Here is an 18,332-nt window from a genome sequence, read left to right as displayed (position 1 = left end):
TTTCGTCAAACTCATATCTAATTATATGCAAGGATGGCCCAAAGGTGACTTCGTGAATAAACACGGAGATACTTTAATCCTTCATAACCAGAATTTAAAGCTTAAATTTTAGAAAGTAATTAATATAAGTAAAATAATTTGCCATCTTTACAAATCTACGAAATTTCGTAAAATAAACTGTGCATGCTATTCCATGACGATCGATATGTGGATAACAAAAGCATATATTTCATCCTAACATCAAATAAAGGAATAGCACTTGTTGTATAAAATTGGTTGACATATCGAATTTTTAAATTGTTCCTCTGTAAAAAATAAAAAATGTGATTTATCGTGTTTTTACCCTGTGATCTTCATTTATATTTACTAAACTCATTTATCTCGCGGTTTAAAAATTAGAAAGCTTGATTTTCAGTGTCTGGCAAATAGAGGGAGAGCAAACGGCTTTGCACATTCATGCTGAAGCGAAGGAAACTCAAGTTCGCGAATAGTAATCAAATTGCGGTGGAATTAGGCAACAGACAAACATTTGCAGCATAATGAATCATACCGTATAGAGTTGTTTTGCCTGCGTGCATGGATGTAACGTCAACCACCAGACCTTAATGAATGTTTTACGTGATATAGATCATTCATGCTTGCATATTACCACGTTTGTTCTTGTAATTTGCTTGAAAAGTAGCTTATGCTATCTTGAAACATTCAAATACCAACGTGGCTAATATTGCTGTTGCTGAATTTGAGTGCTTTAGCGCTACAGTTTCGATATTTGCCGAAATTGAAATAATTATTTAAAAACTCAAGTAATTGCTAATTTAATTTAATTTTAATTAAGAATTTTTAATTATTTCAATTTATATTTAATATCGAAAATATAATTAATTCAGGCCATATGTTATCCAACTCTATAAAAGTAGATCTTAATTTAAATTTCTCTTAAATTTCGTTAGGAGTTTTCCGGGCAGCTCAATAGAAGGTGAATGGCGAATATGAAACTGGTTGCCACGATTAAACGGTTGATTAAGCGACGCACATGGAAATAGGTGAACACCGATGAAAGAGAAAATTTCGCAGCCTCTGAAAGCCGTATATAGACTAACGTAATTTGCCTTCGAGCAGCGATTGCTAAATTTAATGAAGCATAAGCAAGCCTAATCAGACCGAGTCACGAGAAGCTCGAGTCGTCGCCTGCAGCGTTAACTCGTTCAAGCACAAGAAACGACTTCGTAATTACAATCTTAGTATAGCTTGAGCAGATATTTTTATAATTAACGAGTACATAATAGCTAGATATGCATGCAGTAAGTCAAATATATAATTAATTTTTCATACATCGCAGTCTTCTTTGCGCTTGAAAAAGAACCTTACTGAAATCAGATTAGAATTCCTTACGTTCATTTGAAAATTAAAAAATTATGATTAATATAACTAAGTTACTTAGTATCCATACAATCATATAGAAATGAAATAAAATAGTGTACGAACAACAAATAAATAAAGTAAATTTTAAAATTATATATATATATATATGGATAATATTAAGTGTTAAAAATTGATGGCGTGAAATTGTAGGAGTTTTTAGTATTCTTCGTGACAAATATAAAAAGGTTGATCGATATAAAAATCGAAAAAAATGTTCAATCAAAATCAATACCGACTTTTATTATAAAATATAATATCTTCGAGAAGAAATGTTTAATAAACATAATTTCCTCGACCATCACGGCAATTCCAAATACTATATTGATTAAACAAAATTTTCTACTCCATTCAGTGACTACTACAAGGCTTCAAAGTCTCGGATATTTCTTAATAATTTAACAGGCGGAAGCCAATCGTTCAACGTTGCGATAAATTACGATCAATGCTCCTCGGAAGCGTGTAAAGTTTAGACGGTACGCGGCCAATTTATCATGAACAAGCATCGTTAAGCAGAAGCAAATATAAGCAAGTTTATCCAAGCCTGATTAGATGAAATCACGATTAACTCACATCACTGCTCCAAACATCAATTCGATCCATCGCATTGAATGACTGTGCAAATTCCCCTAATTTAATGTGACACGCAATTGCCCAAAATGTCTCGTAAACCAACCATGTTCAGCCAAACGTGTGAACTTCGAAACATTACAGGAATCATTTATACGCGGTAGTAGACATTTCTGTTAACAACTTCTAATAATCACGCGAGGCAAGCACATCTTCCCGGTGTTCGAGTTATTACATCGACTGACGCGGTGCTCAAAGGCGTGACACTCAAATTAAACAGAAGAAAGTGGTCACGGTGAAAAGAACAACAGACGATACACTGGATATCACGCTTATGCGTAACAAACTTTCTTTTATCCAATCTCACTTTCCTCTGGTTAAATATACGTACAGCGAACTGTTTTTTAATTGGAATCTACGTCATCGAAAAATTATACGAAAAATCAGTCACTGGACTGATGCATCCGGAATGCTTCTTCATGATTTTAAATTGGTAGGTAGATATCGTGAATGGAAAGTAAATGTTAGAAATGCCACATTGTCTGTATCTAAAGTAGCGATTAAAATAACAAAGGAATTATAATAAATTACGGATTTATATCCCACGCAAATATTGGTACAAATTAATATTGACTTTCAAAATTGAAATCTAACGAGAAGACTACAGAATCGCTAAAGAAGCACACCGAACAAGAACTAGAGATAACGATGTTTACAAATTCGGAAGAATGAATTTACATAACCGTTGGAAAATGTATATAGATTTAATTGGAAACTTAATACGATCGTTGAAAATAAATTTTAATTCCGCAAGTAATTTCTACGTATTATATTTTAGCACCGAATTTGATTTTTGATTTCTCTTTTTCGATGAAATGGCGGTAAAAGAATAGATCGAAACGAAACAGATTTGCAGCGTTGACACGAGGACAATTGAAGAATTGGAATAAGTCACGATTAACGCGTACATGCGTGCTGGGACATGGTAAACGACTACGTAAATTGTAGCTCGATCCGGTGCGTAACGAACCGATGTACCAGAGCCTCGGACTTGTTCGAAATGGCGTATGCACGCGTCCCGTGCGTGTAATTAGGGGACATACGTGCTTCGCTTGACAGTTCGTTCTGTTCGAGCAAGTGTTTTCAGACTGATTCGCAAGGGAGCTCCCAATACGAGCCGACTATACAAAACCCCTGCTCGTTTGCATAACAAACCGGCTGAAACAAGTTTTTTAAGAAATGCTCAGTAAAAATTCCTCTCTAATATATGTAATTTATTATCGCTAAGAATATTAATTTTTATCCTTTTTAATTTCTACGTAAAATGTGATCTATATCTAATATCCTAACAATGTGTAACTGGATTATCACCTGATATTTTTAGATTGGTAATTTGTTTTCTTTTTACTTTAAAAATGTTAGTCTGTTAAATATTATTGTTATATTTTCCTCATATTTACCAGTATATGTTCGTTATCGCAATAAATAAAATAAAACTATTTTAATTTAATAAATGTAGCACAACTTTCTTCTCTTACTCTGAAAGCGACAGTTTTTCAAAGAGTGCAAAGAATTGTCTCGACTGAGGAGGCTATATATTTACTGAATTTAAGATATTATACGTAATTAATCGTTGCGGTATTGTCACTGTGGCGACAAAGTGTAACTGTAGTGTTGAGATAAATAAGATTGTCAGACAGAAAATGCTGACGTAGCCGGTACAGACGGAGATAAGGATCGCAAGAAAGAAGAAAAGCTATTTCACAGATTGAGGATGATAGGGTTCAGATGCGAGTAATAAATTTTAGGTGCAAGTGGGTCGACGCCGGCGTAGATTGCCCCCGATTTCTGCATTTCGACAGGAGTCATGGTGAAACTTTCGTTTAAAACTTATAATCGCGTATTCTCGACGTCGTCTCAATAAAATAAGGAAGTTTTAACGTTAAAGACACTGACAAGTTCCCGAAGGGAAATCGATAATTGTCCGAAGGAATCTCCTTTGAGGAGTTTTAAAACAGGAAAAAACGATCTGCTTAGTATCACCAATTAATAATTTTATAATAAGTAAACTAAGAACTCCTCGAGAAAATAAGAAGTTTCCCGAGTTTTATCATTAAAATTTCATCAAACATTCATTCTCGTTAATTGAAAAAGATATGGCTACTTATATACTATATTGAAGTTCAGCTTCATCTACAGTTTTCTCAAACCCGAAATTTTGTCGCTACCTCTGCGCTTCTAATTTAACAAGTAAATTTTCAAATTTTGAAATCAGAAGGTTTGTATAATACTCCCTGATGAATAGGATACTTTACTTTGCAATTAGTGCGATTGTTTCTGTTTCAAAGTAAGAAAAGAGAGCATTTAAACGTTCCATCTAGCTAATCCATTTTCTAAGGTATTTGTCACGCGATTTTATTCAAATTTGTCGTCACTTTAAAACACAGCTCGAAGATTTGCATGCACTTACTAACTCCATTAAACTGGAAACATGACCAGCTGGAGATTGCGACAACCGGTTGAGAGACTTATTCGACCTTCATTCCGGCCTTTACCACATTCCAATGAGAGCCGATGAATTCCATCGAGTCCTCCTTTCGACATGACCCCATAAACTTGAAGACATCTGTGGTCATTGAGGGCCGGCTGTGTAATTAGAAAAGTGGCTGGTAAACCTTCGCCGAAGAACCAGTACAGTCGTGACAGACTAAAACTTCCAGTGATTTCCCATGAAAACTTTCTTTTCAACGGACGAGACCTGTATAAATAATAATGTATTCATTTTCACGGTTGTGTATGCTGATGACACTTGTGAATCGCCAGGGAAAATATTCATGTGAGAGTAATCGATATTTAGCGCACGTGTGTTGGCGCGAGCACGGAAAAGGCAATTTTTAAAATATAAATTCAAGGCAAATTGAAAAACGAGTGCTAGTTACCGTTATCGAGGCGATACGTATGTTGAAACAGATATTTCATTCTGAAACTGTTATCTCTTGCGAACGTGTTTGTTTATTGCATTAATTTCTACTTGTCGTTATAAATTAATAATCGTAACTTCGTCCACAAAATACGGTGCAATTAACTGTACAAACATATTTTAATCAAATAACAGTAATTTAACAAAGTCCAGCTTTATTTGCATTATCATACCTACATTCCCAACCTTTAGATCCTAAATGTAACTTAAATTTGTCATATCGACAAAATTTTGGATACCGTTATTTCCTAATTTATGTATCTCGTTATAATCACAACACGATCTCTCGAAAGAAAACTTTATCAAAGTAATATTTAACATTACTAACTATCATGTCGATCTTATCTATATAATTATATATGAACTTTAAAAGCACGGATTAGAATTATTACTTGTCTCACTCATTTCAGATCTCCATGTATAGATGTCTCAAATCATCTTATCAAATTAATTACCTCGTTGCTATATCTTTGGATATTTTAACTCTTTCGATTTTAGACAAAGCTCTATTCAAGATTTTTAAATATCATCTTCGATAAAATAATCGATTGATAAATTGTCACTGATAAAGCGGGCTGTTAAGATTTATGATATAATAATATGGTACAATATAACAATATATAATAGTATGGTACAATATAACAATATATAATAGTATGGTACAATATAACAATATATAATAGTATTCATATAATAGTATATAATAATATACTGCCTAAAATCTCAAATTATTAGAATCTCAAATCGCAAATTAACGCGTTTTACTAGTCATAGCTTATCAATTGGTTCGAGTTCTTTCTGTCAGTAGCTTTTTACGTATAGATACTCTGAATCCTTTTATCAAGTTGTCTTACTGTATCAATTTAATGTTTAAAACACGAACTTCTCCAATGTCCTACTCAAAACCCTAGATCATCTAAAATTCAACACCTTACTGAGACACCTTAACAATATCAATTTTGAAGAGAATCTCGAATTTTCTCGTCGGAAACTTCAACTCGCAATCAGTTCCATAGAAACAAACGTTGTCAGGATTCTCAACACTTTTCGAAATTTCAACATCCCTAAATATCCACCTGCCCTTAAAAATCAGTCAGAAGCTCACGAACCTTTTAACTCAATCCTGTGAAATCCAAAGTATTCTGCTGCTCAGCATTTCTAAATATCCTTTCCATCTTACGAATCACCAAAAATGTCGAAAATCTTTCAACTAAATCCTGCGAAATCAAATTTTACCAAGCTTCTACTCAGCATTCCTAAGTATCCTTTTCGTGCTACGAGAGAATCGCCTAAAATTTACTAAATACTCTCGTGACATGTAGATTTAATCTAGCGACTTATCAGCGACACTGGACGTGCCAAGGCTTGGCTCGCTTCGGTATCTGATCTTTCTTGGTGCACGGTGATACTTACGTCGCACGTCGCTAGCAGTGCTCACACCGAGCAACCGCATCGTTTGACAGAAGTCGCGCGTGGACGCGTGCAACCATGTTGACTAGTCAACGTCGGTGGCATGATTATTTCGCGGGCGCGTAAAGTAGCGTGGTTTTGCAACGTGGACGCGCTGAATCCTTACGATCTCGCACGAACGATACCCATTCGTCCGATTCGGCAGAGGTCGGCTGGTCTGCAGCGACTCCGCCGCTCGGAAGAGGCTCAGTCGCTTCGCGCGCCTCGTGCCGTATGTGTTGTATCTGTTCACTGCTCCAACTGGTTCAATCGCGAGAAGCTCCCGCCTTAGTTTCGTGTGTCGATCCTAGATCAAACTCGGTTCTTTTTACGTGACAATCGTCGCGACAGTTGAAAACGAACGTGTTTCTTTTTTCTCCAATCACTGGTGCTTGTTTCGTCGAATTTTCCCAGTTCCGTTTGAAAGTTCCCGGCTCGGCCCATTGGCTGAGGTGAGTACCAGTAGTGCGTGTTTTTATCTTTCTCCCTCTGATATAAGCTCCTCTTTTTTACTTTAATATAGTTGAAGTGTTTTGAGACAAATCGTTGTTTTCTGAATTTTTTAAATATCAATCGTCTCTGTGACACCACATTTGTGATTAATTTTAGAAATCGTCGTGTTTGATTCGAAGGAGTGATCACTGATTAAATGGTATCTTTGGAAATGATGATATTAGGTGATTCACAAGTTCATAACACATTGTATATTTTTAGCGATGGATTTATTTAGTGACTGATCAAGAAATAAAATTCCGGGTTCTTCTTATCGATTTGACTAATTCTGAGTTGCGAATTTGCGAAACGTTGTTGTTTTGCAACGATGAAAACACTTTACCGTAATTAATATGAATGTCGAGTAATAAATAGAAAATTTCATTATTAAAATATAAATAATATATATAACTAAAATATTTTGTAAGATAGGTAAGACTGTCTTGAGCGTGATACGTGATGTCGTTTAATACGAACAGGTGTCTCTATGTGAGTTTTGAATCTCCATAAGAACGTGAAAGAAATCCTAATTTCGTTCTAAGTGACAGTACAATTTCCCATTCCACTGGAACGAAAAATAGCATCATTTTCGATCGCAATGCACTGTTTTACAAACAGATATATTCTTCTTTCACATTAAACCCTATATTATGGTCTCAATACGAGCCTGGTTTTTCACGATGTGACCGGGCTGGCCGTGAATTATTTGTCATTTTGTAGGAACATAAATTCTGTTTTGGAGCTGACGTTTGGTAGCGTTCAATATGCGTTCGGTCAGTTAGTTTTCTCGTCGTACCAATAATTCGGGGCTATGCAACGTGTTTTCGGGGAAAAAAATGGAACAGACCTTTTTGTGAGTTCACCGACAGGCGCAGGTTTCCAGTGTGACACGAGGTTGTTGCTTACAATTTAAAAAAAATATTGATGTTGAATTTCGAAATAAAGAGAAGTGGAAAATTTAATAAATCACTCGGACATTCTCTCTCCGTTTAAAACAAAGAATTCCAATTAATAGCTTCGTAAGTGAATAAAAATATCTGACAATCAAAAGTCCTGAGAGATTATTTTTCTATACCTCTTTAAATTAAAGTTAAACAGTTTCCATATGTTCGTATATCATCGTCTTTTTATAATTGCTTTTATCTTGGCATCGTGATTAAAAATCTTTGTCGATACCGGGCAAGCGAGATTATCTCGAATTCGAGTAATGAATGAAGATTTTTACGAATACACACTGGCAACGATAAGTTCATAAATCTCGCGTTTAGTTGTTGGAAAAGTTGGATCTACCTTTCGTGTTCCGAAAGTAAATGTTTAGTTTTCATCTTTCTTCGTGTCCAAAGAGGAAACACACGACATACGTAAGTTTAGCGGGAATGATCGATAACAGGGGATAAAACGAAACAACCGAGTGGATTTCCGCGCGAACTTTTCGTGTTTCCTACTAATCGAAAAGTAGCTCTTATCGAAAGGCGCAGTAGTCGAAACTCGATTTCAGTTGAATCAAAGTGTTGAACTCGAGATACGCTTATTTTCTTGCAATAATCATCGTATCTAGTTTAAAAATACTGATTTTATCAAATAGAAAATAGGATAAAATAGGATTATGAGGTTAGAAAAATTTCGAAAAATTCATGAAGTATTATTTTAAAAATTAGACGTTCAAATGCAAGAAAATAAAGAAAGCGGATGTTGGTAGAGCAAAGGTAGAATTAATTATGAATATTAAATAATTAATAGTCGATAAATAGTTATAGCTTACTGCAGGCTGTCGCTTAAAATATCACCTACTCATTTTCATCGATTCGATATGAAACCAAAATTGTGGACCTTAATGATCCGTTAACGCACGTGAGAAGCTCTCATCGATTTCTGACGAAATTTATTGCGATAATATTGTACAGGGTATAAATTAGAAAAAAATAAAAAATAAAGTCTAAATAACAAACAAATTAAATTCAGTTGAAATGCTCCTGTACGAAAATAAAAATAGAAAAAACGAAAAGAAATGTAAAAAAGTTAATTATTTTCTAAACAAAAATATTCCGTTCTAGCTCTAAAATTGCAAACTCTTATTTCCTAACAATCTGTGTGATATCCTCGTTCATTTTAAACAGTGACCATACGAACACGATCTTCTCTTAATAAACAGAGGATAAGCTTCTAATTTCGCGCAGAAAGAGCGAAACGCGATTTAATTAAAGCTTATTCCACGAATGATCTTGAATTGTAAGTAGAAATTCGAAGTGCAGCTACAAAGGTAGGACGCCTGGTATTTTCTCAATCTTAAGAATGTGTTGTAGCCAGCCATAAGATGGCGCGTTAATAACGTAGCATTCGAAGCAACCGACAGGAGATTGCGTTCCCTATTTAGAAGCTTCTTTTGAAGGCTTCCCCTCGTTGCTTTCTTTTTTCGATTATGCAAATAAACCGTTACGCGAATATTACGTTCTACTATAAGTAGAGTCGTTTTAACTCACGACGTCCTAACGGGAAAATTATCACATAGACGGTGGAAGATTCTCTTTGAGGTGATCACTTTCAACTTAAAACCGTACACTTACACCTCTTGTCGGTCTTAGTTAAACTTCCGTTTCGGGATTTCACATGTAAGCTACCGCTTACATTTTTTATTTCGGCCAAAGGTTCCACAGTAATTTATAAATCTCGCCGCCAAACGAGTCACCGGAAACCAAATTTTTCCTAGTTTATTCCGGACGAGACTACCAGATGTTTCAAAAGCATTGGACAAAAGTTGTAGTGCAACTTTTATGTGTTAAAAAAGAAGATTGCGATACAAACAGTGAGGCTATTAAAACAAAGAAATCATTTTTAGCTAGATAGTTTTAGTACAGAATATTGGATATGTTTGTATAAACCATTTTTATTTTGACATAAGAAGTTATATCCACATTTTTGAAATGCCTTATACATTATGTGTTTAATGACTATACGCGGTTCACTCGCGTTTGCAAAAATTAACGCGACAGAGTAGCCTTATTCCGCGTTCGAGCATAAGGAAGTTGGCAAATAAATTTTCATTCCTGTGAAACTTAAAAAAAAAAGCCAACGATTCGTGCACCGCTACGTGGAATGAAAACTTATGGTCGAGTGAAGTTTCGCTAAAACCGGAAACTTGTTCTCGGTTCCATCAGCGAATGAAGTACGTCAAAATTAAATTATTCACGTATTCCTTTTCTCTTTAACCACGGAAAATATCGTGTTTAACTTGACTCCTATTATAAATTTAAACTTCGTCCAAGCTGTCTTTCGAGCTCGAATTTATCTTGGAGAAATTTTTCGTTGGAAGGAGCTTTTTTTGTAGCGAAGATCGCGGTCGATCGCCAACGAAGGTCGATTCCTTTTCGATAGATAACAAACACGACCGAGGAGATCGAGCAAACGATACTTCCACGGAATCTTGCTGACAATTAGGGAAGTTTCAATTAACGGAAAGAAAGTGAAGAGCCAGAGGCCGATAATACGATAGGAAACGGGTGGCTTTTGTTTAAAGTACCATGCTTACGTCGCTGAAACGAGCGTTCGCGTCTCGAATGACCGATCAAGGAACGATAATCGGTACCATTTTATCCATTGTCTTATAATTAGCATTCTGTTTGCGATTCACGGTTAATATATCCGGAAAAAAAGAAGAAGAATACACAGTGTACATCTACACTTCCATTCGAGAGACAGAGAAAAAAGGAAAGAGAGTAATTTACGTACTTAACTATACCTGAGGAAATTTATGTAGATCCAAGATAAGATTATTCCGATGGAAAAGTTGTTGAATGTGAATGAGAAAACCGTGTTACATTACGCTCACGGCCATTTCGACAATGGCAATAATATTCTTCGTTTAAATCTGCTTTCGTAATTATCTATGAAACGGCCTTATCTGTGAAGTATATTTAAAAGAGAGTAGGGGAAACAATCTTGTTATTCCGTGTTAATTTGATCGATAGTATATTGAAAGTAAATGATCGAACGCAATTTTTCTGCCGGATGAACAAAGCTATCGGTAGTTTTCATATCAGACCCGCGTCGAGCTTTGTATCTCAAAGAGCTAAAGAACAATTTCCTCCCATTCCAAGTCGCATTCGTTCTCATCTCAACCCATTTTATCTTCCCGCGATCGTAATTTCCTTCCTTAATCAGAGCGAATATTCGTTCTCATTGCGCGGCCTGTTTTATCGCTCTGCGATCGTAATTTCTCCGCCTTAATACCGCTTTCTTTCTAATCGGCGAATAATAAGGAGGCAAATTGATCGATTTCGCGTTTTTTCTACTTGCGTCTCGTTTTCCTTCTGATCGCCTCCGTTTTATCGTCTCACAATTTCACGGGTAGAGGAAAAGTTTGACGCATAATTGTAGAAATATTTCCAATTCGAAATAGGCCAATAAAACCTATAAAATTTTGATGATATTCTAAGAAGACAGACAAAAAGTAATTTACACGTTTGAGTTTTAGTCATTTTTTTTTTTTTTTTTTTTGTAAAAGTTGATGGAAAATTATGTTCAATAAAGAATTCATTAACGTTCCAAGCGACAGGTGCATTGTTATGTATATCGAATGAATTTAAAGTAGAACGTAGTCAAATTTGTTCGATTCTTCGGTCGGATGGTCCTCGATGACGTTTATTTTGGCACGTGACTCGTTTCAATGAGTTCAAATGAGCATCGACAGGGACGAGACCCGGGCAGAGTGAAAGAATTCAAAGGAGCAGTAATCGAAAATATTTTCCTTTTTTAAGCCGATATTGACTGGACGAATCGCACTCGGGCACGGATCAGTTGTGAATTTATGTCATACATTGGCGGGCATAAATCATACTCCGTTTACTGTTATGCTCGCGTTAAAATCGCCGTTTTTACCTAGATACGATATCTCGTCGTTGGAAAATTCTGCATCCGTACTGAAAACAAAAATTTATACAGATGGTAAGCCGATGAAAAATTCTCATCGATCGAGTGCCACGGATATGGGTTGAAAGTTTCAGCAATGTCTCAATTTTAGTCGGGAAAATTACTCGAATTTTGTAAAAAGCGAATGCGTTCCCGAAACTTGTTTCATCATTTCTCGAATGAAACGAGTATAGAGAATGAAAGAACGACACGTGTAACGTTCGAACGAAAAATACGAACAATTCTGATCGTAATTGCGTTCGTATCTGAAATTAACTCGAAAGAGTTTCATTTCCACGGAGTTGTTCGGCGGTGTAATTGAAATAGCTGCTTGGTACGAGTACGTGCGCGCAACGCGAGTTTGAGATAATGTGTAATCCTAATTAAAAGCTTTCGCGGAACTTTACAGCGCTCGCCACTTACTGTTAGTTTCTTCATTTCATTACGGCACGATGCCAGAGAAATGCATACAGTTTGCGGCTGGTGCAAAGCGTGTTGGACCTGATGGTGTACAAAAAAGGAATTCGCGCCCAAGAAAATTGCACGTGGTTTCCTACGAAAACTTCGCCTCTGAATAACATCCGCAATTGTTCTATGAATTTCAAACACTGCGAAAGCTTGCACAGCCCAAGCTTTGTGTCCTCTTTCGAAATAGTTTCTTTCGTTTTATAAGAAAATAATTATATTGAAATATAATTTGATAAAATAATATAAAACAGAAAATGTTGTGCGTCTATTAATTCCTTATAAAACGAAAGAAACTTTCGGGACAACCTAATAGACATTCATCTTGGATTAAAAAATTTAACACTTCTAAATAACACAAATATATATCAACAGAGTAGTATACTTCAACTACTCGAACTCATTATTTCTTTATAGTTTAATATTACCTCATAATGAATGAAGCTGACGATAAAGATTGTAATAAATCTATCTAAAGGAAAGAGTGTTTAATAGAAATGCTTATAAAAAACATTATGGCCAACGAAATAGTGTCAAGGTATCGACAATCGTAAAATGTATCGTCACGGAAAACAGTTTAGTTCGGTCAGAAATTGTCGGGCGCTATCCTATCCGATTTCATTTTGTATGTAGACGATAATTCGTAGCCACACGTAATTGTCACGTATCATATATTTTTGCGTATTACGTACGTGCGTGTGAATCGCGATTGCAAACGTTTCACGATCGTGTTTCTCTACGAATATCGCTACAATACCTTGCTCGCCCCTTCTCATTCTTTTCCTTTCTTTTTGTTGAAATATAACAAGCGAGCAATAAACGACGAACCCCTAGCAAGAATCGCGTAACTTTATTGTTTTAACAGAAACTCTCTGTTGCAGTTTACTTTTTCCCTCCCCGTCGCCGTTTCCACCCCCGCGACTCTATTTTCCATCGATTCTCCGTTTTCTCTCTCATTTCTTCTGATCTTTGCTCCGTGACAATATTCGTGACGCTTTCGCGTCCTCCAGAGCGAATGATAATGTACTCTTTAAATGAAACCACGTTATCGATTCCTCTTTCGAGTACGGAGACATGACACTGATTGCGGTCGACAACATTCTTTTGTGCCGCGTATCACTCAACTTTTCTCTCGTGAAACCGTTTCCTTCCTTTCTCGCGCATCGACGTTCCCAAACTTCGTAATTTATTACACGCGGCGAGTTAGGCTCTCTTTTTTATTCTTTTCTTTTGTCTACGGCACAGTTGACAAGGGAAACTTTCACTTGAACTTTCAGATTGCACTTTGTAGATACTTTTTCCAAACTTGTAATCGTTAAACGTTTCGGATAAATCTCGCGTGTATTTTTAAACGGTGTTCTTAATAGTCTATGATTTTAAACGAAATGAAAATTCTTGGATGTTTGAATAATTTTCTAATAGTTTTCGAAGCACGATTTATCTCTCCATGACTGCCATTGTTAATGAAAAATGCATTTACTATTGTAAAACTACCGCTTACGATTACGAGAAATTCCGCGATAAAAAAATGCATACAATGTAAATAACATGCAAAGACATATAAAATATACTCGTTATAATACTTGACAAATAAATCAAACTTCTGTCTATTCTTCCAATCGTATCTACGAAAATATGAATTCGCATAAAAATCCTATCGATCTTTTGCTATAGATATTTACAAATGTTCGAATACTTTCACGAGCCACTGTACATGTAATTCCGTTACGTTTCTTTTCATGGCTGCCAGATATTCGTATAATTAATATCTACGCAGTATTGAACAACATATATACGCAGATATTACACAAAACTTGAAAAGTGCACTACTTTCAAATCTCAAACTGCAGTATAATCGACAATCGATGTTATCGGAAGGTTCCACGTGAACTCGTTGAACTTCGAACGGTACGCCCACACGCGACCGGTCGCAGGTGCATGCTCGTCGGTGAAACCGTATACACGCAACGTGCGTTACTGCCTGCAGGATATCAGGACCGTTTTATAACTGTTACGACAGAAGAGGCAGGACGACATTCCAACGTCGGCTCGATTTGAATGCGACCTCACGAACAAATCTCGATAATTCTCTGACGGGCGCACCTTTCGCATTTTTTCACCTCCGCCCTCGATATTTTCTTTTTCCTCCCTTTTTTCTGCAGTGGCTAAAGTCCGATAAAAAGTCAGCCGGTCATCGTGTCTTTCTCTAATTTTATTTTATTTCGTCCCATACTTCTGCCTCGACCATCTATCCATTTTCTATATCGCGAAAGAAGCAGCGGCCTGGAAAAAGCACCAGCCAGGCCAGGAATTTGTCCCGAATTCCAGCAGCTACGCCTTTCTCACGGAAAAAGAAGTGTGTTTTATCTGGCTTCTCGCACAAGGTATCACCTAGCAGCGCGCCACTACTGATACGGAAATCGGTTTTCCCTGCTACGAAATTTATTGGACGTTCCTCTTCTTGCGCTCCCCGATTCTCTTCTCTGCCTTAGGCAAATTGGTATTGGTATTTATTAATGGCGACCATTCCTCTTGCGGACAGAGCCGAAAATTCCCGGGAATTTCTACGCGGGAATATTTAATTCGGGAACGCTTGGCTTTTTCACGGTATCCCAGTTTTTCTTGTTTCACGCGTGGGCAAGTTCAACGGTGAACTTTCGCGTTCGCGGCAGATTTTCCTCGAATTCGCGCTTCACTATAATTAATTTCGAGCGTAACCGGATTCCTCGCGGCTCGACTTCCCTTCGGTGTTTAGCCCGGTCGCTGGATTTTACAGGTTTTATTTGTATCTTTCAATCAACGGGAAACAGTTTCTCTTCCGTCCGTTAATTTGCCGCGTTTATAACGCTCTGTGTGGAACTGTCGAAAAATTCATGCGAACAATCCCGCCAGTTTCCGAGAACGTTTCCCGACCGATTCCGCTAATTTCCGCTTAAGTTTTTTTCCTCGCATCATTCAATTCGTTTTACACACCCTGTACGATCCTTTTCTTCGTTTAACTCTCGCGCAGAAATCAATCTTTTTAATATCCTGATTCTTTTTTCAACTTATAATTAGTTCCCCACGATGTATGCAGAAGATAAATAATACCTTGGGTCATTTTTCGCCGAATTGTAAGTGTTTCTCTGTTGTTAGAAAATTTCTCGTACTTGTGGCAAATACGAAAGGATTGTTATTAATGATTCTTCATTTCAATTGTACAACAATGATTTCTCTAAAACATTAAAAATCTTTCTCTCGGTTGGGGCTTAAATGAGGCAGGAAATAAAAAGAATTTCGAGGACAGCGGAGATAGTTCCAATTAATATTAGTTTACCCACTTTATCGACGTTCTTGTATTCTTACTGCAAATCGGTCAAAAGCATACGAACACTTTTAAACGGTAGCGTGTTGGAAAACGTGTAGGGGCACACAGGTGCACGCCGCCCGACCAACAGGTTTTACATTCTATAAATGCCGCAGGAATTACAAGCCCATGGAATGTAAAGGATACAGATGCGGTTGATGTCATTTGGACCCCGGCGACGCGTAGAAATTCTCTGTCGCATTGTCTCTACGATCCCTGGAGCTGTTTGCCTACGGAAACCACTGCCATTGCATAATTCCTTTCACTCGTAATTAAGTCATAAAACTCGCGAATTCCCTGTATTTCAACTAGAAACCAAGCTACGAAGATTTCTTTCCGTCGTGATGCAGGCAATAGATTTTCTATCCCATTGTAACCGTCATTCTGTTAATTAGATCATTGTAGCGTCTTGCAATTAGAATTCATTAATATGTAATGTAATTCCATCTAAACACCGACGTACGCTACCGTAAATCAATTCGTGGAAATTTCAATAATTACAGGTTGTCGAGCGTACAAGTTGCAAAGTCAATGCAACGTGGAATAATTCTCAACGACCACTAAGCCGTGAAAGTATGTATTTCCGTCACGGCCAGCTTATTTAGATAGCCAAAGAAAAATGACAGAAACGAGCCAGTAAAAGGACAGACGTTTGATTCATTCATTTCCATAAAATTATACATGACCGAAGCACGTTGTTGGTTGCGCGTATAGTTACTTCGTATTGAGCAGCTGTTTGGAACGATCGGCTAGAGACAGAAGGCTACGTTAGCCGAGGTATATTGCGTTCGAACGCGCTTTCCTCTCGCGACTGCATTCTTGCGGCCGCCTATGCGCGAGTAGGCACCGGCGAGGAGAAAGATATTGGTTATTTAACATTACGAAACGAGAAGCGAGAAGAGAAATTCATGCAGCCGGGGAACGCTTCTGGAAAAGTGAGAGCAGGCCGTTGATTTGAGAAGATATGGGTTGTCGACCGCTCTAATAAATATATCGTATATTCATTCGTGGACTTCTGATTCGTGACGTAACAACGTGATATAGTTCGTAACGAAGAAAGTGCGCGATGATATTCTGTCTGAATGTTTTCGCGTGGGTTGAATGCTCGAGGGACATTATTTTTAGGCAGTTCGTTGAACGGGTGATAAATATCGAGCGAGAGGAATTTAACATTTAGATTTATTCGGTATCGTAGTGTAACAAATTAATGAGAGTGATCCAACTAATGGATCTACAGAAACAAATATGCAGGATGTTTCAGTTTTAAAAGATCGAACTTCGTCTGTTTATTCTACGAGTAAAAACAAGGAAATAACGTTATGTAAACTTAGGTTTGTAAACGCTTTATAAAAGAGTTATGAAAGTATCAAAGTATGAAACCTAAAGGCAATAAATGAATATTATCGCGAGTGATGAATTGGTCGGGCATTGTTTGGTTTGCGAAATCACCAGATCTTACACTGTTAGACTTTTATCTATGGAGAACAATTAAAGCGATAGTGTATCACACAAGAATTGATACAAAGAATGATTCGTGATGCATTCGGTGATCTGAAGCGAAATAAGCGACAAATTCGGAGAGTGACAAACTCAATCTCCTAAAGATATCAAGCGCGTATTCGAAACGGTGAGCAACGTTTTGAAACGGAAACACGAAGACTTAACTAGAATTGATTGGTTTCCATATCTCTTGTGTAACTTTTTTGTAAAGCGTTTGCACACCTATGTTTATAGAACATGTTTTTCCTGTTTCTATTCGCAGAATAAACTGGAGAAGTTTGATCGTTTAAAACTCCGACACACGTGTATTCGCTAGTGAACTTTTGTAGCGAAGTAAATATGTAAATGAGCATTCGATGCGTTCGTTTGGATCGAATGGTCGGAAAATATATTTTTTTAAGGATTCACTGTGGCAAAAATTGTGTGAAAGGAATTTCGTATTTAAAATATTCTACTTTTAAATTTAAATTATTATAGTATAATGGAATACCAAAGATTCGTGCAATAATTTTACAGTATGAAGAAGCTCCAAAATGTTAAAGATCACCTGTTAAATTTACTTGAATACTAGCAATACACTAAATCTAGTCTTACCTTTCATTTAGGATCTCTATTAGTTTTGCTCCATTGTAAATTTTTCCAATAAAAATTCCCAAAAAACAAATTTGAGAAATATGGAACAGAAACATAAAAATGTACAATAAAAAAAGTAAACAACTTGCAAATAGAAGAGTGACTTATGGACACATACAAGCGACCCTAGAATAATTGGATTAATTAGTTTCGTGTTATACAAAACCATGCTATGCGAGCTAAAATTCGTACAATTCATGTGCTCCATGTAACTGAAAATCGTGTTATTCGATACTACAGGCCAATACATAAATGGATAGTCTGCACCATATATTTTAAAACAAAAGATAATGAAAAAATATTAATTTCATGCGAATCTTAGTACAATTCATGCGCTATATTATTCGACAGTTAGGTTTGATACACTTATATATAACACAGTATAGCGAGCACGTGCATCTGAGTAAAAAAGTTGCGGTAAAGTTTGACTGAAAATCTTTGACTGTTAGAGTGGTTTCCAAGAGGATATCTACTCGTTCGATTTTCTTCTCGTGGCGCGTGACTTTCTTGTATCTTGGTTAATCGATAAGCAAACTCGTCTCCCTCGCTTGAAAACTTCTTCAATTTCTTCGA

General features: G+C 36.6%; 1 protein-coding gene and 2 long non-coding RNA genes across 3 annotated transcripts in view; 1 reads left to right on the top strand and 2 right to left on the bottom strand.

Annotated features, from left to right (window-relative positions):
• LOC139993188 (uncharacterized) overlaps positions 1 to 18,332 on the bottom strand; it is a 232,816-nt gene that overhangs the window by 57,318 nt on the left and 157,166 nt on the right. The gene's annotated exons all lie outside the window — the stretch shown is intronic.
• LOC139993187 (uncharacterized) lies at positions 1,740 to 6,558 on the bottom strand. The gene is made up of 3 exons (XR_011801325.1): positions 6,408 to 6,558; positions 4,460 to 4,747; positions 1,740 to 3,207 (listed from the first exon to the last, which is right to left on the bottom strand). It is a non-coding gene; the product is annotated as an uncharacterized lncRNA (long non-coding RNA).
• The window catches only part of Irsp53 (Insulin receptor substrate 53 kDa), a 162,854-nt gene continuing 151,262 nt past the window's right edge, over positions 6,741 to 18,332 (top strand). Inside the window, exon 1 of the mRNA XM_072014678.1 lies at positions 6,741 to 6,870. The gene's annotated coding sequence lies outside the window, so the exon portion shown is untranslated. The remainder of the gene's footprint in view (positions 6,871 to 18,332) is intronic.

This window comes from Bombus fervidus, chromosome 12 (genome assembly GCF_041682495.2).
Source record: "Bombus fervidus isolate BK054 chromosome 12, iyBomFerv1, whole genome shotgun sequence".
NCBI lineage: Eukaryota > Metazoa > Arthropoda > Insecta > Hymenoptera > Apidae > Bombus > Bombus fervidus.
The sequence above is the reverse complement of the archived record's forward strand: the minus strand, read 5'-3'. Positions and strand labels throughout refer to the sequence as shown.